This window comes from Cucumis melo, chromosome 1 (assembly GCF_025177605.1).
Source record: "Cucumis melo cultivar AY chromosome 1, USDA_Cmelo_AY_1.0, whole genome shotgun sequence".
Taxonomy (NCBI): Eukaryota; Viridiplantae; Streptophyta; class Magnoliopsida; order Cucurbitales; family Cucurbitaceae; genus Cucumis; species Cucumis melo.
The window spans coordinates 12,428,257-12,449,543 of NC_066857.1; the positions used below are offsets into that span (position 1 = coordinate 12,428,257).

Sequence of the window (21,287 nt, forward strand, 5' to 3'; positions counted from 1 at the left end):
GGATGGGAATAATAAAAGAAAATTGTTCCTCTTCTTCCTATCACGAGGTATCATGTATTATATTATTTTGAAGGTTTTAATTTACTTTTAGGTCTTGTAGTTTTAAAAAAAGATAATTACTTTCCGCGTCAAAGCAAGTTTAAGCTTAACGGTAATTTGGCTTTATCATTTTCCATAGATGTTAAATGTTCAATCACACATCCCAGCAATTGTTGTACTAAAAACTACTTTTTGAAAAATAAAAGAAAATATTTTTTACTATCACTTTATCCCATTTCCAATATAAAAAAATAGATTCAATTGAAAAGGATATTTCGCTTTTAATATAGGTTTCATTTCTTCCAATTTTCTAATTATTAATCTTGAGAACCGCCGCCTTTTAAGCTTTCAAATTTTAACTTAATTTTAGATGAATATAAATAGACATGTGTGGAGAAAAAATAGAGTATATATATGCTTTATTTTAAAAAAATAATAAAACAAAAGAATCAACTCTATTATCAAATAAAAAGTTCAAAGAAAAACACTAAGAAAGTATTGCTAGTTTTGAAAGTACACAAGAAAGGATAAGCTCATATCATTTATTTGGTAGGGTAAAGTGAGGGTATGTCATTAATTATAAAGGTAGTGTTGCTACAACATTACCTACTGCTCATCCTTTTCTTCTACTAACTTCTTTAGAATTAAGTTGAGGCTTCTTCTCTTTCTGCCTTAATTTTTTATCTTCTTGTTTGTGATTTTTTTATGTAATCCTCAATCCTGATTGGTGTCCTTAAGGTAGCTTTCCCTTCGTTGTTTTAAAGTACGTTTTGGTGCTCGTTGATTCCTAACGGAACTGGTTGCCATTGAGAGTATCATAAATAATATAATGACGTTACCAAAAATAGCAACAAAATTTATGATAATAAGACTAATGTTACTACATTTTCTAAATTGTAAAAGTAGAAAATTTAAAAACTAATAGCTCTCTGATAGTCCTCTAATAACTTTTTGATAGCCCTCTGATAGTCGTCTAATAGATCTAATTGCTTGTCATATTTGTAATATGTAAAAAAAATATGTTATGGGTTATTTTCTAAAAAATGTGCTATGGGCTATTTTTTAAAAAGCAATTTTGTCATCTGAGGCAATTTTTCTAATATAAATGTGCATTTCATTTTTGTTCCAAGCATGGCACGGTTTTGCAATCGTACTAACTTCTCTAACTTCAACATACTTTTTTCTTTTGTTTGAATTGTTGGAATTTATACCATCAAATCTTTCATCTAATTAGTTATTTGATATAATAGTTGATTGTTTTAGATATCCAATAATTAGTTACCCATTATGAGAAAAAGTTCAAGGTTATTTTATGAGACTTCGAGCCATATATAGAGGACATAGATCAGGTAGATCATGTTTCAAAGTAATTTATAATGTATGAATCAATATCTATTATCTATAATGAATAAAAAGTCAGAATCCTAGAAAACAATTTTAGACTATTTGTCCTCTTATATTTTCATTCATTATATCTATGTCTTTTTTTTAATTTAAAAATATATACTCTACTCTTTGGTAAGGGTGTACGAATAATTTGAATAATCTGACTACTCGGACTACATACCCAACCCATATTATAAGAGTTGGGTTAGATTAGTTTAAAATGTGGATTGGGTAGATATATATTTATATTATATATTTTTTATTATTAATTGAAGAAAATAAGGTAAAAAAAAAGTTGGTTGATACTTAGGGACAACCAGACAACCCAACCCAAGGGTTAGATTGAGTTGGGAATACTATTTAGATTATTCAGGTTGCCAACCCAACCAACACGAAAATATGGGTTGGGTTGGGAATGTCCCAACCTAACCCAACCCCCGTTTACACCCTTACTCTTTGTATTTTTTTTTAAATAGAGCTAGCTAATGGTTTATAATTAGTATTACATTAATTACTTAATCTTAAAATTAATTCAATTATGGACATTTATACTATAAAATTGAAATTGACTACAATTAATTGTTTTATGTATGCAATTAATTGGGAGGTCAGCAATGAAGAGAGAGAGAGAACCCCTTCCCCTTCCCAACACCTGTCTATTGGTCGCCGGCAAACTTTACTCTCACGTTCAGTCTCAACCAATGCCACGCCCACAAAGCTTTAACTCCTCTCAACAATCATCCCTTTACTTTACCCTTCTTATCCATCTACTCCACTCTCCTGAAACATCATCCCCTTTTCCACTATTTCTTTTTTTAAAATTTCCTTCACTTCAGCCCCACCATGTCGCTTTCTATGATCTTTCCTAGATACTGCCAAATAGAAAAAAATGAGTTCATACTTGACCTGAACAAGAAGACAAGCAACATGAGGTTTGTTTTATCGGAATACAGTTCTCGAAAACCTTACCTTATTGTACTTACCCCTAAAGAACTCTCCTAGTTGAAAAGAGTTGTTTATGCTCTAATCAACACCCCAAAGAACAACAAGTTCTTCATGGAAAACCGATGAGAATGACACTACCTGTGGCTAAGCAGAAGGTAGAACAAAAAAGGGCTTTTAGCTAAGATTTTCAAAGTGGACAGCAAAGGGAGAAAGGGCTGTCTTTTAATCCCAGAAAGTGTTGAATAAACAGAGTAGAGATCTTTTCACAACATGTTGAACTACAAGGAAGCTGCTGAAAAATATCTCTTCTCCTCTTCCCCAAAAAAACAAGCAAACAAGGAAGATCGTCACTCCTCCTCATCGGAATCAGAATCTAAAAAGAAAAATTGAAGGAAAAGGTCATATGCGGAAGTCCTAACCTTCGAAAGCTCTAGAGATGAGAGCTCGTCTGATTCTGAGAAAGCAAATTTTGGTTACTATGATGAAGTCCAAATAGAATGGGACAAAGTTGTTATTGTAACAAGAAGGTACCTGCGTGATGACTAGGATCACATTTTGATAAGCTGGCAAAGCAAATAGAATCAGATTTCACCTACCAGCCCTTCCATGTAGAGAAAGCGATCATCCTACTACAAGAAAAGGAACAAATCAAGCTTCTCTGTAGTAACAGAGATTGGACTACAGTTGGTAAGTTCTATGTTAAATTTGAAGTTCGGCCAGAAGAAATCCATACTTGCCCGAAGTTTGTTCCAAGCTATGGAGGTTGGACGAGCTTTAGAGGACTCCCATTGACAACCTGGAATATGAGCTCCTACAAACAGATTGGGGATGCATGTGGAGGGTTAATAGAAGTCTCAAAATCAAAAATGAGAAAGATAGACCTTATTGAAGTTAGACTGAAGATCAGATACAAGTATACATGGTTCATTCCAACTCAGGTTAACATCACAGACAGCAAAGGTAACATTTTCATGGTCCAAACTATTTCTTACCCAGAAGGAAGATGGTTCAAAGAAAGAAATGCAAACATACATGGTTCTTTTACAAGACAAGTTGTCCTAGAATTCAATGAATTTGATTTCGAGGCTGAAAAATACTCTTTCATGGGATTTGTTGCTACACCGCTGGAGAAAAGAGAAAAAAAGCCGAAGAAAGCTCATAAGAACAGCCAAAATAGTAACGAACGTCCGACAATTTCAAACTCACCAGACTCAACCTTCTAGGCCATCATAATCTCTGACAACTCTGATGGTGGTAGGGGCAGTGATGGAAGACTCAAATCTGTCATTTCGGGTAAGATGGCCAAAGGGAAGGGCATTATAGTCTTTAACGATAACCAAGAAAAGAAGGCAAAATTTCCAAAGAGGAAAGTCAGCTTCCCCTCTCCAAAAAACAAAACATTCTTCTACAATCCCGAGACTTCCCTAGCCAAACCTCTTTGAATTGAAAGCCCCACCTTCAAAGATAGCTCCACAAGCCTAGACAGAACTCCAAAGCCTTTGAAAATCAGTCCAATTAAAGGCACCTACATTCATAAGAAAAAGAAAAGCCCAAGGATGATCTACAAAGTTAAAAATAATCAACAAGGCAATTGAGTTAAGTACTAAATAGCTAGAGGAAGCAGAGAAGAAGGAGAAGGCCATTAATTTGACAGTAGAGCTAGGTAATATCTCCCATCTCCTAGAGGAAATGGAAGTTGAGCATGTCTCAAGCCCGAAATCTCCAATCATGACTCCAATTCAAATTTCACCCTCTCAATCAGAGATTATCAGGGACAGTTTAGTTACTTTGATGGACAGCGAAGAAGAAGAAGAGCACAATGAAAGATGGATAGGCAAAAGGGACATCAGTGAAGAAATGTTCAAGAAACAACTCATCAACTGGCTCAAGGACAACAACCTAAAACTCACACCAGCTTTTGACAACAATACTAGCGGTTCCAAGATCAATTTAAACAATGAAAACAATGTTTAAATAGGCTATGAGCCTTTGGGATCTAACAGTTCTCCATGAAATGTCTAACTTGGAATGTAAAAGAGATTAGCTCTTCCCATAAAAGAGTGCAAATAAAAAAAGAAATTTCTAACTATGCTCTTGACTTTGTTTGTCTTACTGAAACTAAGTTGTCTGAATCATCAAATCTATCTGAAGTTCCATAAGTATCAAATTTCTTGCCAAAAAAGCTCTTGGTAAATCAGGTGGTATACTTTTGATGTGGGATGATCTAAAATTCAATGTTATTAATACAATAGAAGGATCCTTCTCGATTTCTGTCAATTTTGTTGAACATGACGGTTATAGCTGGTGGTTCTCTGCTATTTATGGTCCTACAAACAGAAAGAAAAGAAGCAAACTTTAGAAGAATTAGCTCAGTTAGCTGATCTTTGTGGCCCAAACTAGATCATTGGTGGGGATTTCAATGTGGTCAGATGGAACACAAAAACCTCTTCACCAAATCCAGCCAAATTCAGTATGAAAATGTTCAACTCCTTCATTCAAAATGACCAGCTCATTGATCCCCCCCCCCCCTCCTGATCAATGGTATCTACACATGGTCCAATTTAAGAGAACAACCAGCACTTTCAAGGTTAGACAGATTTCTCATTTCTCCAAGTTGGGAGCAAAGGTTCTCAATTCACCAATGTAGAGTCCTCACTAGAATCACATCTGACCACTACCCTGTTGTGCTTGAATCCCCTCTTCACGGATGGGGCCCCTCCCTTTTTAAGTTCAACAATATTTGGATCAAAGACGACAGCTTCAAAAGGAACATAGAAAATTGGTGGGAAGAAAGTCAACAAGAAGGCCATCCAGGTTTCTCTTTCGTGATAAAACTTAATCATCTTGCCAAAAAGACCAAAAGCTGGCAACACAACAAAAAAATGCCTTCAAGATCGAGACATATCTTTATAAAGATCAGAGATTGAAGAGATTGATGCATCATAATCTCAAAACTCCATCACAAAAGAAGACCTAGACAGAAGAAAAGCCCTAAAGCATGATCTGCTATATGCTTCCATTAAAGAAGCTCAATATTGGGCTTAAAGGGCAAAAGGAATCTAGATCAATGAAGGCGATGAAAACACAAGCTTCTTCCACAAAGTTTGTACCGTTAGAAGAAGAATAAATCAAATCACAAGCATCTACGATAAGAATGGCAACAGTCATAACTCAAATGATGATATCCAAAAAGCCTTCATAGATCACTTCAATGTCATATACTCTTTTAAAGATAAAATCAATTACCTTATTGACAATCTTGATTAGAATCCCATAGACAAAAATTCCTCGGATGATCTCATCTCACATTTTACTGAGGAAGAAATTAGAAGCTCCATCTTCTCATTTGAAAGCAACAAAGCTCCTGGACCAGACGGTTTCACCATAGATTTTTTTAAAAAATTCTGGAACACTTTCAAGATAGACATAAAGGAAGTTTTTCATGATTTTTTACAAAGCGCCAAGATCAACAATATCACAAATGAAACATACATTGCTCTTATAGCCAAGAAAGAGAGGAGCATTCTTACAGCCGACTACAAACCAATAAGCCTAACTACCTTCCTATACAAGATCATAGTAAAGGTGCTCTCATCAAAACTCAGAAAAATTTTACAAACCACTATTTCAGAGAACCAAATGGACTTTGTCAAAGATAGGCAGATCACTGATGCAATTCTGATAGCCAATGAAACTATAGACATGTGGGAAAAACAAAAAACCAGAGGGTTTGTTTTCAAAATAGACATCGAAAAAGCCTTTGACAGAATCAGTTGGAAATTCATAGATTTCCTGCTGAAGAAGAAATGTTTACCTAAAAAATGGAGACAATGGACCAAAAACTATATAACTACGGTTCAATACTCCATTTTAATCAATGGGAAACCCCGTGGCAAGATAAAGCCTAAGTGAGGTATCAGACAAGGTGATCCCATATCTCCTTTTATCTTTGTTTTGGCTATGGACTACCTCAGCTACCTTTTGAAACATCTGGAGAATCTGAATAAGATCAAAGGAACCATCATCAAAGATATAAACCTCACACATCTACTCTTTGAAGATGATATTCTCCTCTTTATCCAAGATGATGATGAAAGCATCGGAAACCTTTAGTTTGCCATTCACCTTTTTGAATCAGCCAGAGGCCTTAACATAAATCTCACAAAGACATCTATTTCTCCTGTCAATATAAGGAAGGAAAGAACTGACAAGGTGGCCAAAAGTTTGGCAATAAACACTCAATTATTTCATATTTCATACCTTGGAATGCCTCTTGGGGGCAAATCAAGAACGAGCTCTTTCTGGGACAATATTATAAATAAGATACACAAAAAACTGAGTAATTGGAAGTATGCCCTTATTTCTAAAGGTGGTAGGCTGACTATGATCAATTCTTCCCTAACAAGCCTTCCTATATACCAACTCTCTGTTTTCAAAGCTCCAAAGACATGTTGCAAAAAAATAGAAAAACATTGGAGAGACTTTTGTGGAAAGGTAACTATGATAATACTTGCTCAAAAAGACAGAAAAGAAATCAATGATTCTGGTAGCATGGAAGATAGCTACTCTCACAAAGGAAAAAGGAGGCCTAAGCATCAACCCGGTTAAATCAACAAACTTCGCTCTACTTAACAAATGGCTTTGGAGATATCACAATGAACCTCAAGCACTTTGGAGAAAATTCATTGATGTTAAATACGAAAAATCCTTTTAGGGTGATTTGCCTACCCAGAGTATATTCAGTACAGCAAATGCTCCATGGAAAGTCATCACAAACAATTGCTAATAGTTTAATGAAAACATGAGCTGGAAAATACAAAATGTCGAATCTCTATCTTTCTGGAATCACAACTGGAATGAATGTGGTACTCTAAAGACCAGATTCCCTAGGCTCTATGCTCTATCAAGAACAAAACAAGGATCCATTAAAGAGATGTGGAACGAAAGCACAATGGATTGGGACTTCAAGCCAAGAAGACAACTAAATGACAGGGAAAATGAGCGTTGAAGAGAAATTAAAACTCTCCTTCCTAATTCGTTGAATCAAAATGGTAGAGATAAGCCAGTTTGGAAGTTATCCAATTATCAAAATTTCACTGTAAAATCAGTGAAATTTTCTCTCTGCATTCAGCCGCCATCATATGTTCATCGACAAGATCCACAAGCCATAGCAAACCTCTGAAAAACAAAAACTCCCAAAAAATGCAAAGTTTTCCTCTGGACATTAATCAATGATGGGCTGCTAACCAACGATAACATACAAAAAAGGCTGAAATCAGTTTGCCTAAATCCAAACTGGTGTGTTCTTTGCAAAAAAGATAGAGAGACGGGCAGCCACATCTTCCTCTCCTATCAAACAACAGCTTTTCTATGGAAGAAAGCTAATGATAATCTAAGAAGAAATGAGAATGTTGACAGCCTCAGCTCCCTCGTCTCCTCAATTATCAATCAAAGAACAGAGTCGAAAAAAGGAATCATCTCATTCAACATCATGGTGGCTCTCATCTGGACTATCTAGCTAGAAAGAAACAGGAGAATTTTTAAGGGAGATACCACAAAGACGAATTTTCTGTGGGATTCTATCTGTAACCAAACAGCTACTTAAATTACAAAAGAAAAGAAGTTTATGAGCTACTCCTCTAGATCAATAGCTTTAAATATGCATGCTCTCTATAGATCTTAACAGGAATATCTTAAGCCATCCTTTGCTTTGTTTTTTTCCTCTGCATGCCCCTGCTTTATATGAATAAAGTTTGGGCTTGATGTTGATTCTTAGTGCTTCCTCTGCTTGCTGCTAAGGTAGCTCTAAAAATCAACATCGGTTTCTTTCTAAAAAAATGTTTGCAATTAATTGATGGGAGTAATTTGGTAGATTATGTTTGTAGTTTAGTGGTTGTGCTCACACTTCATAACTATTAAGTCGTGGGTTAAGCCTTGCATTTTGCAATTAGTTTCACAAAACAAATTTTGTTCTAAATTTTCAATCTCTCACAATATTGCATGAAAATGTATTATTCTTTCTTTTTTCTTTTCTTTTTTCATGCAATTTTTAAATTCACATATATTGAGAAAGATTTATTGGATAAGTTAGATAATAAACTTATCTTATAAATTTTCTTAATCCACCACTGATTGAAAAGTTTACTTGTTTGAATTTTTAATTTTATCAAAAATAAGGTTTATTATTCAAATCTAACATTTTCATTTCTTTTATAAGATGACAGAAGTTGTTAGTTCTTCTATTGTATGTCAATTTCCTTATTTTTGAAGATTTAAAGATTGATGATTACATTATATGTTTGTCAATTTTCATATTATGGCCAATATATAGTTTTCTTATTTTTTTTTTACAATTATAATAGTTAATGTATAGTTTGTAACGTATAAATTTATGGTCCAAATATTAAAATTATTGTATTAACTACTCAACTTTCAATCTCATGATTATTGAAATCGTAACATATACTAATAAAATTTACTATCGTGTTGATAATTATTGTAATTGTATCATATAAATTTATTACCTAATTATTAAAAATAATTATATTAAATACTAATCATTTCAATCTTTTGGGAGTGTAGCGTATGCCTAATAAACTAAGTCCGATTATTATCTTCAAATTCGATTCCTTAATAATTTATTGATCAATTCTTTTATTTTTATTATTTATTAATTAATAATTTATTTGTAAAAGTACCCTTCAAATTAGGTAAATAATGAATAATAATTATTATGTTTATTATGTTAACAACTAATGCAATTATACATATAAATTTATTGTCTAAATATCAAAGATCATTGTATCAAATTTCCAACGATTTCAATCTCATATCATTAATTTCTATTGAAATTATAACATATGTGTAACGCCCCAAAATTTAAGAAATTTAATTCTATTATCTTAAGTGTAATTTTGAAATTTTGGGTGTTATTTAAATATTGAAGTATTTTACTTTATGGAGATTTGAGTCTATTGGATATTTGAAAAATATCAAATTGTTGTTAAGTTGAAATTTATGTTTGTTTTGGTTATTTATGTTAGGTATTATTTTGGCTTAAGGATTAATAATTGTATTATGAAATAATATAGTTATTATGAAAAGATAGTTTGATAAGATAAAGATGATTGGTTGGTTGAGGAGAGAGAATATGTGATTTTATTTAGGAAAAAATAAAAGGAAGATAAAGAAGGAGATTTTGTGGGTTTTAAATGAAGAGAGAGAGTGTGAAGATTTTGGGGAAAGATAATAAAGAAAAATAAAAATAAAAGGAATTATTTTAATTTAAATAGGGTATTGGAATGTGAGCATTTAATGCTCCACCATCTTCTTCACCAAGGAAGAGAAAAGAGGAAAAAAAAAAAGAGAAAACCCTAACCCTAACACTAATCTTAATCTGCCGCCATCGTCGCCGCTCGACTCGTCGTAGCCGATCCATTCGCAGTCGCCCCACCTTCGTAAGCAGCACGTCATCTCCATCGTTCCCCAAACTGCCGCGTCTCCGTCAGCACCCCGCCGCAAGCCGTCAATCGCTGGCTCGACGTCACAGTCGTCGCTCGGTGTCGTCAGCAAGCATCTCCGTCGGTCAACGGGTCGCCTACCCAGCCGTGCACTTCCGACTCATACGCACGTCCGATCCACGCCTCCAGTCGCTCCGCGTCGCGAACCAACCCGACCCACGCCCCTTCTTCGTGAATCGAACCAGTCGAGCCGCTCCTCCAGCCACGAGCCGTGTTTGCCTCCTAGCCGAGCCACCAAGCTTTTTGAGCCGCTTAGCATGTTTTTTTTTTTTACCTTTTCTACCTATTTTGGTAAGTTTTGTTTGGATTTTGGTTAATTCCCAACAAATCTTAGTTTTTGGACCCTAAATAATTTAATTTTGGATTAAACTAAATTATTTTTCTTAAAGGACAGTTTGGACCAAGTGAATTTGGAGCGTGGGATTTCTCTAGCTAAAGGCTTATTCGTTGCAACCTCGCCTCGGGTAAGTTATTTCGATTGAAATCTTCGGTCCTTGGTCGTTTGATGGTTAAGTTATGTAAATTCGTGTTTTCTAACTATTTAGGACGTCACTGCTTGGAAAGCGTGATTTTACTGTTAGAATTCGTTCGAGCAAATCTCCAGGCAAGAGATTATACTACTAGACCTTCGAATTACATTCAAGAGACTGCATGTATTAATATATGGTTATGTATCAATGGTAGCTAAGTGCACGACTCGAGGTTATTGAGAGAGAGGCGGATATTTTGTAAATGCGTCTACTGGTTGATTTTATGGTTAGCGCTGATAGTATGTTGATGCTATCGCCTACGTCTTAATGACATAGTTTTGTGGTTGAGGATGACATGATATGATATGTTATGGTATGATATGTTATGGCATGATTTGTTGTAGTATGACATGTTATGATATGATATGTTATGATGATGATATGTTATGTGCATGCTATGGATAGGGTGTATGTTAGCTTTACCTATTAGAGTCGTATCCACACGAGTGTCTTTCGGGATCACCACTCTTTTAGACGACTGTGTAGTCCAACGGGATCACCAGTTTGACATTGACATTGACACAGACATGATTTGAGAGATCCGATGGGATCGCTCACACTTATGACTGCCGTAGTCCGACGGGACCACCAGACTGACATTGACATTGACATTGACATAGACATGATTTGAGTGATTCGACGGAATCACTCACAGCCCGATCATCTTAGGTGTTCCTTTGGGTTCATCAGAGACCAGCTTGTTTCAACGGGATCACAGATTGCACGTGTTTGGGAACGTACCAGTTCAGGGGTACCACTCTTCAAGACTCTAATAGAAAGTTAACAGGCACCTAGCGTGACTAGTAGTGGGTCCCTTACTGAGTATTTTTATACTCACTCTTTCTATTTCTATTTTTCAGGCAGAGGCAGAGGTAAGAGCAAAGACAAGCTGGCGAATGACCAGAAGTGACCGTGGCGAGCCATAGGGATACGTTTGCTTCCGCTTTATGTCATAGTTCGAATTTTAGTATTTGAATTTTTATTTTATTCTTTATTTGTTATTTTACTTCTTTAAAATTAGATAGGGCCCGAATTAGGATTTTATTTTTTTGACTTATTTTTAAATACATTTGTTTATATTTTAATGAGAAATTCGAGGTTTTGTTTTATTTTTTCTATTTTAATTTTATAAATTTTATTTATCTTTTAAATTAGTAAAGACTTCGGCTTAGTATAAGGAGTTGGGTCGTTACAATATGCCTAATAAAATTCTACTTTAATTATATAATATAAATATAACAAGCGAGAAACACTCAAAATCCAATTAGCCATGAAGCTACATATTACACTCAACTTCTTCTCTTTTTCTTTCTTACACTTTTTTATTTCATTTAATTTTATTTTTTTGAGATATGAGACATGAAATCATCAATGTTTATAATTTTTCCCTTATAATACATCATTCTACCTCTCAATTAAAAGGATAATATCTATGATATTAATTTTTGAAGTCTTTTGAAAAATATAAAAAAGCAGTAAAGTATTTACACTGTATAGAACAATTCCGAAAATAGAAAAAGCCTAGAGGCCCACCGTGTAAAATACAAAAAATATCTCGTCAACTACGTTGTCAACAATGCACGGCGTAATATATTTGCGATCGTTTAGATTTGCATATTGTTTGATACACGATAGATATGGCTACAATTTATTTTTCAATTCTATCGTCTAATTTTGTTACACGATCGTTTAATTTGGTTACGTTTAAATTTGGTTATACGATCGTTTAGATTTGGATTTGGATTTGGCTATTGTTTGGTATATGGTCGTTTAGATATGGCTATAATTTATTTTTTCAATTCTATCGTTTAATTTTGTTATACGATCGTTTAATTTGGTTACGTTTAAATTTGGTTACACAATCGTTTAGATTTAATCGTTTAGATTTGGGTCCCGATTTTTTTTCAAATCTTGGTACACGATCGTTTAGATTTAGCTAAACGATTTTTTAAAATTCTTTTGCTATACAATCGTTTGCTATACAATCGTTTATTTTTTTTATACAATCGTTTAGATTTGGCTACACGATCGTTTAGATTTGGCTAAATGGTTTTTAAAAATTCTTTTACTACATAATCGTTTATTTTTAATTATATGATCGTTTAGATTTGTCTACACAATCATTTAGATTTGACTAAATGATTTTTTTAATTCTTTTGATACATGATCATTTAAATTTGTCTATCAATGATTTATTTTTTTACACGATCGTTTACATTTGGCTATTTCAATCTTAATGATTTTTTTCAAGATTTTCTATACACGATTTTTTAGATTTGCTATTTTTTGTACACGGTCGTTTAGATTTAGTTATCCAAATTCAAGCGACGTAGAAAAAGAAGAGGAAAAGAAGAAAGATAATGGAAAGTAATCATAGCGAAAAAAAAAAAGAAAATAATGAAGACGATGGAAAGATTAAACTACGTAAAAAAGAATCAAAAAATAAAAAAGACGAAGAAAATATTAAACGATGTAAAAAGAATTAAAAAAGAAGAAAAGACATTGAAAGAAATTGCAAAATCAGAAAAGAAGAAAGATGATGGAAAGAAATTGTAACGAAAAAAAAGAAGAAAAGAAGAAAGAAATTTAACAACGTAAAAAAAAGAATTGAAAAATAAGAAGTTATTGAAAGAAATCACAGAGAAAAAAAGGATAAGAAAAGAAGAAAGACGATAAAAGAAATTACAGGAGGAAGAATATGAAAGAAATCGCAAGAGGAAGAACAATTTCATTGCAAGGAAGAGAAAAGGATTGAAGGCCAAACCTCGAATATTTAAAAAATGACCAACTTTTTTGGCTTTGTTACACGGCCGTAAATACTTTGGTATTTTATTACATGTATGTAAGTTTCCCTTAAATTTTTTTATTATTCTTTTTATCAATATTTTAATGAGATTGCTATAACTCAATAATTTCCCTCATATATCGTCAATTTTTACACCAAAATAAAAATACAACCAAATTCATAATTTAATTTCTTTTTCTTTTGGTCCAAAATTGTATTGACTACCAAAGTGATTTAACAATTTCACCTAATGATCCACATGATTTTGAATGACACGTAATCTATGAATAATTCCCAAATTAATAAGGGTTTCTTCAAAAATATAACAAGCCGGCAAAATATTCATACTATATAGAACGATTTTGAAAATGGAAAAATCTCATAGGCCCACGATGGAAAATACCAAAAATATCTCAGTCCACAAGTGATTAATTGACCACACACGCACATGTAATTCTTCTTCTAAATGATCATGATATGCGATCGTGTAGGAAATGATGCACAATCGTGTAGTTCTTTTTCGCGATGAAAAAAATGCTTTAGGTAATTCTTCTTCTAAACGATCATGATACGTGATTGCGTAGAAAATGATACACGATCATGGTAAATTATACACGATATCGTAGTTTTTTTAACGATAGAAAAAATGTTTCAAATCTAAATAATCATTTGGATTATATTAAAATGATATTTAAACGATCTTAATATTTTGGAAGAGGAGCTGTAAGAAAGAAAAAGAAGAGGAAGAAAGAAAGAAAGAAAAAGAAGATGATTAAAAATAGAAGAAAGAAAATATTGAAAGAAATCTATATTTTATTTACCCAAGAGAAGATGAACGGAGGAGCTAAAGAAATCTGGAATACAAATAAAAATAGAAGAAGAAAAAGCTAAAGAAATCTAGAAGATGATGGATAAATTGGAAAGAAGAAGAAGAAAGAGAAGTGATGGATTGTCCGCAATTTCAAGGGCAAATCTGAAATTCATGAAAAATTTCTACCGGCTTCATGGACTTTTCGATTTTGTTACACGAGTCGTAAATATTTTGATGTTTTGTTATATATATAAAAATTAACCTATTAATAATATATTTATTAATAGGGATTCAAAAAACCTGGTAATCCGACCAACTTAGATTACCCAATCCAAACCATAAGGGTTGGGTTGGGTTAAGAAATTGGAAAAAAAGTGGGTTGTGTTATTGGGTTGGGCAAATTTTGGTCGAGTTGACCCAACCTGACCTCGTCATATAATATATAACATGGACAATTATGTAAATAATCTAAACAATCATTTAAAAAGAACTACACGATCGTTTGGATAATCTAAACTATCATTTACATAGTCAACATGATCGTTTAGATTTGAAGCCCTTTTTTCATCATTTAAAAAGAATTACACGATCGTGTCATATCTAAAGGATCATTTACCTAGTCAACACGATTGTTTAGTATGATCACATGATCATTTAAATTTGAAGCCCTTTTTCCATTGTTTAAAAAGAATTACACAATCGTGTGGATATTATATAAACGATCGCTTACCTAGTTAACACGATGTTTAGCGTGGTCAACACGATCGTTTAGATTTGAATAATTTTTTCATCGTGAAAAAGAACTACATGATGGTGTTGATATTACATACACAATCGTGTGTATCTTTGTCAACCTACCAACCAAACCAGATCCAGCTCGAATTTTTTGAGTTCAGTTGGGTTAGGTTAACCCTTGTATATTAAACCCGTAGGGTTCAGTTTTTGCCAATCTGGTGACTTCGTGTTGGTTCATAGTTTTTCTCCAACCAGACTTATGTATACCCTTAGTTATTGAAGGTAAAAAGAGTTTGAGAATAAACATATATACTAACAAACAAGATTTTGAAAACATATACACAACCCACAATTTTTAAAAATTTCATCGGATGTTTTAGTTTTGGTGTTTTTCTTTATTTTATATATATATATATATATATATATAAAATAAAGAAAAACACCAAAACTAAAACATCCGATGAAATTTTATATATATATATATATATATTTCTTTAACTAGCCATTTTTTTTCATAAAAATCATCAAATTTTTGGTATAATTAATTAATTATTTAATATTAATAATAAAAATATAAGTGTCCATTTCATTATCTTTTAAAAAATGTTCATTCCATTGTATCAAAATCGTTAAAAAAAAACTTCATTTAGTTTAACACTTTTTCACACTTAGGCATTCATGTTAGTTTTTGGTATTCTATAAACATTTACCGTAACAAATATATTATTGAAGAATTATCGAGGGACATGAATCTTTTTATATTTCAATAAGTTCATATAGTTTTTAAAATTAAAAAATAATCTCAAGGACAAAATTTCAAAAGTTTAAAAATTCAAAACATTGTACTTGAGTATATTCTAAACATAAGAATGTATTACCATATGATGAGTGTAGATCATATAAATGTCAATTTGAATTAGTTTTAACTAGATACTTCATGACATGTTAACCAAATGTTAATATATAATTAAAGTTAAAAAAATATATGCATGCAATCCACATGGTAATAAACGACTAGTAACTTAAAAGGTCTATATATAGTATATGGATTAAAGTTGGGTTCTATGGAAACGACCCACTTTGTAGCTGGTCCAATGTTGTAGGGTGTTACAAACAATATGATCCAAATTGCTTATGTGGAGACATGCAAGTTGGAGTTTTCTATATAATGAGTTTGTATAAGAGTGAACTGTGAACAATTTAATATCTCATTGTAACATCATTGACTAGGGACATTAATATTTCATAAAATAACCACATGTGACTCGATGGCAATTCTGAGCGAGTTATGAACTCTTGTATGTGAGGACTTGTCCATTAATCCGTATAAGTGAAAGTGGCTTAAGTCACTAACTTAATAAGCCTACCATTTTAGATGCAGGATCGAGCAGGGAGCTAAGAACATAGCTACACAAGATGAAATTCGTTCCTTCTCGTCTTTAAGAGAGAAGTAGATGAGTTGTTCTCTAAGTGCTAATTTTGGGTCCTGGACAAAGGTCACTAGAGCTCCTACTAAGCTAACATGGACTTGGTTTATGGTATGACCATAAACAAATTATCCATTCAAAAGATCTAGTGGTAATTAAGGAATAAAAGATAATTACATGTCAATTTTTAAATGGTATAATCAAAAGAAGGATTTTGATCACCTCTAGACAATTTAATAGACGATACCTAAAGTAGAAATCAAAGTTGATTTTTTTTCTATTGAAAATGTTGAATTTAAAAGTTAGGAAATTGCCAAAAATAGGTTAAATAAGGAGGGTTAAATGACTTTTGGGATAACTTTTCAAAATGAAGAGTTTTAGGACAATTTAGGTGTGAATGGACAAAAATGCCCTTCATTAAATTTCTCTTTCTCTTTTCCTTTCCCTCTTCCACGTTCGCTTTTCCTTCTCTTTCGCGTAGAACACCTTAAATAAAAAAAAATCTCCTTTTGTTGGCTTTTGAAATTTCCCACTCTACTCTTCGAAGATACTCCAACTGTTCGTCGCTTGCCGTTCGTCGGTCCTCCAGTGCATTTCGTCGCTTCTCCTTTTCGAACCATTCAATCAACTTTAAGCGTTTTTTCTTATTTCAGTGAGTTTTATCTCTAACCCATTTTCAATTTATTTGCTGTAAATGTTTGGTTTAGGTATTTGTTGTGAGTTTCATCCATCTGGTTTAGGCTTTTTTGGAATCGATTTATTTGCTGGAAATTAGTCTAGTCAAAGTTTGATTTAGGTTCTTATAAAGTTAAATGGGTAGTGAAATGAATTGAAGTTAAATATAGTTTGCATTTTGCTCCTTTTTCTTTGGATCCCATCTTTAACTCTGAATTTTTTCCTTTTTGTTCAGGCTTCAATTATGACATCGACATCGACCGACGGATCCATGTATAAGATTAATCCTTCCCATCATTTTTATGCCTTAGTAAGTTGTTTGTCTCAGTTAGAAAAGACAACACTTAATATTAAGCCAAACTTAAACCTGATCAATTAGCCTTATTTAGAAAAACAAAGTTTGGGCACTTTTTGAACCTAAATATTGTCTTTAATGGGCCACTCATCCACTACTTATTGTTAAGAGAGGTGGAAGATGAAGGAAAAGATTATATAAGTTTTTTACTAGGGGGCGTTGTTTGTACTCTTAGTATGAGAGAGTTTAACATCATAACGAGTCTATGGGGTCATAAAGAGGAGTCTATTCAGTTGGTTAGGAATAGTAGATTATTGGAGAAGTTTTTCAAAGACAAAGAGTGTATTTATGTAAGTGACTTAGAGGATATATTTTTGGAATACGAGGGTGATGACGATGATATTATGAAATTAGCTTTAGTCTACTTTATAGAGCTATCTTTGTTAGGAAAAGATAGGCGAACCAAAGTCGACATTGGTTTTTCAACATTGCTGATGATTGGAATACATTTAATAGTTATGATTGGGGCGGGATTGTTTTTGGACGCACGCTAAGTGCCTTGAAAAGAGCCTTGGACAAGCAATATGCCAAGGGAAAGAAGAAATCAACTAAGACAAAAAATATACTATCAGTAGATTTTCGCATATATTACAGGTATGCTGCTTCTTACTTCTTACTTCAAAACTTATGCATACATTTAAAATTAAACGATCGTTTAGTTATTTTAAACGATCGTTGAGTTATTTTAAACGATCGTTTAGTTATGTTAAACGATCGTTTAGTTGTTTTTAAACGATCGTTTAGTTATATTTAAACGATCGTGAAACCACTTGTTTATATATCTATATATATCTTGTGGCACTTCCTAAACTTGTTTGTCAAATGTGGAATAGGTTTGGGCATATGAGTCTATACCAACCATCATTGGATGTGGTGTAGATAAAGTAAACAATGATGTCATACCACGAATGCTGAGGTGGGTGTGCCAACAATCACCAAAGTCCCAAACTATAAGTCAGGTGTTTGACTCGCCAATGGTAAGTAGCAAGAAATTGTAACTAACTTAAGGATCGCATGATTTTGTGCTTATTTCTGTCCTAAATATATTAGCCTTTTCTCTTTGTAGTTGATAATTAAGGCGATCATTGAGATGACACCTGAAGAGGAGCAGTTGAAAATTGCTTCAGGTGAACTTTTTGAAAACCTCCGCTCATCTACCATTGTTCAGTCGAAGAATGGTGGTTCAAAAAGAGGAAGAAAAGTTGTTAATGATGAAGGTGACTTCAAAAAGAGTAAGAAACAGAAGTCAAAGTCTAAGATGAAAAAGGCTATTCGGAATCTTCAAGATCGAGTAACGGTTGTTGAAGGGCAACTTACTAGTATAAAATCAGATATTAACGAATTGAAGGGCGTGATGTCAACCATATTGAAGCACATTGGACTTCAAAGAAAGGTTAGAAATCAAATTGTTAATTGTATTAACGTTAGTTGTTTCATATTTAGTAATTACTCATACGTTAAGTTGCATGTTCTCGCTAATCTTGATGTTTACTTTCTATTGTTATCCACACTAATTCATTTTGAGGTTCCATAGGGTGACGAAGGAGACCGCAAGGGGTTTGAAAGCTTAGTAGATCATACACTAGAAAGTGAAGAAATGGATAATGCTAAGACTGAAGATGTTGACACAGGCGGTACCCCTAATTGGTTGAGGATGCCAAAGGAGGATAACACAAGTAATGGGACGAAACACATTGAACTTAAAAAGAAGGTTTGGTTCCATGTTCTTGCTAATATTGATATTTAATTTCTATCAGTATCCACACTAATGCATTATGAGCTTTCATAGGGCGACGAAGATGTTCACAATGTCGGTACCCCTCCTTGGTTGAGGTTTAATATTGAGTTAGAGAAGCCAATTGACGTGTTGGAGAAGAAGGTTGAGATTGGTTTAGAGGAGCCAATAGATGTAGTTAACGATGAGGTTGAAATTGAGGACAGTGGGAAAAACTTTGTACTCATTTTGATTCAGACGTCACAGAGATAGAATCATTTCTCACTCAACACCACACGTTCGACCCGCCTGTAGGAAGCGTGCAAGTGTTCACAACTCTACCTAAACGGTCTATGACATCAACCACCACTACCTCCCAGTGTGAACCAATTTTTTATGATCTCATGCACAAAATACTTGACGTCGATTTAGATAGACTTTGAGCTTGGATTACAGACAAGCGTACAAATGATGAGGTGCGTGAAACCTTTCTGGGAAAAATCGAAGATATTTTCAGAGACTTGTTTATGTGTCGCCGATGGTTGGCGGATGAGGTAAGGGATTATCTTATTACTTATGCCATTATAATTTTTTAATTATTATGCTTCTACACATTTAGTGCTTACTTTTGTTTCTATTAGCATTTGGATGCACCTTTTCTTTTCATTCGCTTCAAGATTAAGGTAGCCGGGATACCTTCTGCTCAAAACTTCACAACTGCAGACACAATCTTTGTGGTTTGGAATCGTCACGATACTTTATGTGTGTATTTTCGTTTCATATTTATCTTTCGGTCTAATATTTGCGTTTGTATGTTTTTCTTTGTAGCGGCTTTTAGTTGCGAAGTGGCCCTAATACAAAGAATGTATTAAAGAGAATCACCCGTTTGACTGGAAGGAAGAGTATAGGTTGGTTGACTATGTTGTTGGGTCAAAAGAGGATTTCCAAGATCCTTAGGCAAGTGTTGATTATGTTTACTCTCCATCCAATGTCCATGCCAACCATTGGGTTCTATTATGCTTGGATTTTGTAAGTTGTCAAGTCAAGGTATGGGATTCGCTTCTGTCACTTACAAGTGTCGAAGAGATGAAAAACATATTACTGCCAATTTGAGAGTTGGTGTCAAATTTGTTAGATAGTACTGGACTCTTTGCTAGGAGAGGTGGATCATCGACATACAAGAAACCTTGGCCAGTTGTCATTGTCGACTCCATTCCACTACAACGAAATAATAGTGATTGTGGCGTATTCACCATTAAGTATTTTGAGTACATAGTTGTTGGTTTTGATTTAGATACATTATGTCAAGAAAATATGTCGTACTTCAGAAAATAATTGACATTTCAATTATGGACCAATACTCCTATGTATTGAATTTTGTTGCGAGATTTGTAGTAGTTGTATATCATGTATGTTGCAAAATATGTACATAAATCACAAGTATTGATTATTCTCTATGTTGCAAAACTACTTGTAGGTAAACGATCACTTAAAATTTTTTATGATTTTAAGAAGATCGTTTAGACTTTACTAAACGATCGCTTAAAGATATGTGCACGGTCTTTTACATTAGTGTGATACATATATACAATCGTTTAATATTCTTCACCTGAACGTTTAGGAAATCGCTTAATATTCTTTTAGATATTAGTGTGGTTTCTATAAACGATCGCTTAATAATTTTTATGTTTATTAAGAAGATCGTTTAGACTTTACTAAACGATCGCTTAAAGATATGTGCGCGATGAGTATTTCTCTACACGAATGTTTTGTGATATGTATCTAAACGAATACAAATATTAACTCAAAAGTACAAGAACTAAATATATATTTATTTACCAAAAGTATTTATTCGCCCCAAGTTCCAGTACATACTGTTGTCTAAACAGTTTCATGTCTTGCACAGTTAGACAACCATGGTTAGCTTCAGTTACAAGGCATTCAATAAATTTAGAACAGAAAATTCCACAATCCAGTGAACGCCCTTTCTGTAATGTGTTCTTCGATCTGCGTACTGCCCAAAGGCTATATTTGAATCCTTCTGAATGGAGGTTCACTCCAATTGCAATTGCGAGTGAGGCAATGCATCGTGTAGACATTTAAAGAGCTTGATCAACAAGTTTCTACTTAACATAATTTGGCATTGAGTCGAACACGTAGATCTTGCATTTTCTCATATCAGCTGCAATAGCCAACCAATGTTCTTTTATGTTGATGCAGCCAATCATGTAGTTGACATCTCCCCACCCTGGTTTTCCTTCGAAATCACCAACAGCTGTGTTGATATAGTATTCCAAATCTTTTTCTGCCCATATATTTAAGTGTGTTGTTGTGTCTGTCCATTCAGCTTTTTTATTGTCTGGTG

At 33.4% G+C, this 21,287-nt stretch overlaps 1 long non-coding RNA gene across 1 annotated transcript; it reads left to right on the forward strand.

The window, feature by feature from the left end:
* The first annotated feature begins 9,462 nt into the window (after positions 1-9,462).
* Positions 9,463-11,529, forward strand: LOC127144057 (uncharacterized). The gene is made up of 2 exons (XR_007815676.1): positions 9,463-11,171; positions 11,281-11,529. It is a non-coding gene; the product is annotated as an uncharacterized LOC127144057 (long non-coding RNA).
* Positions 11,530-21,287: the final 9,758 nt, after the last annotated feature.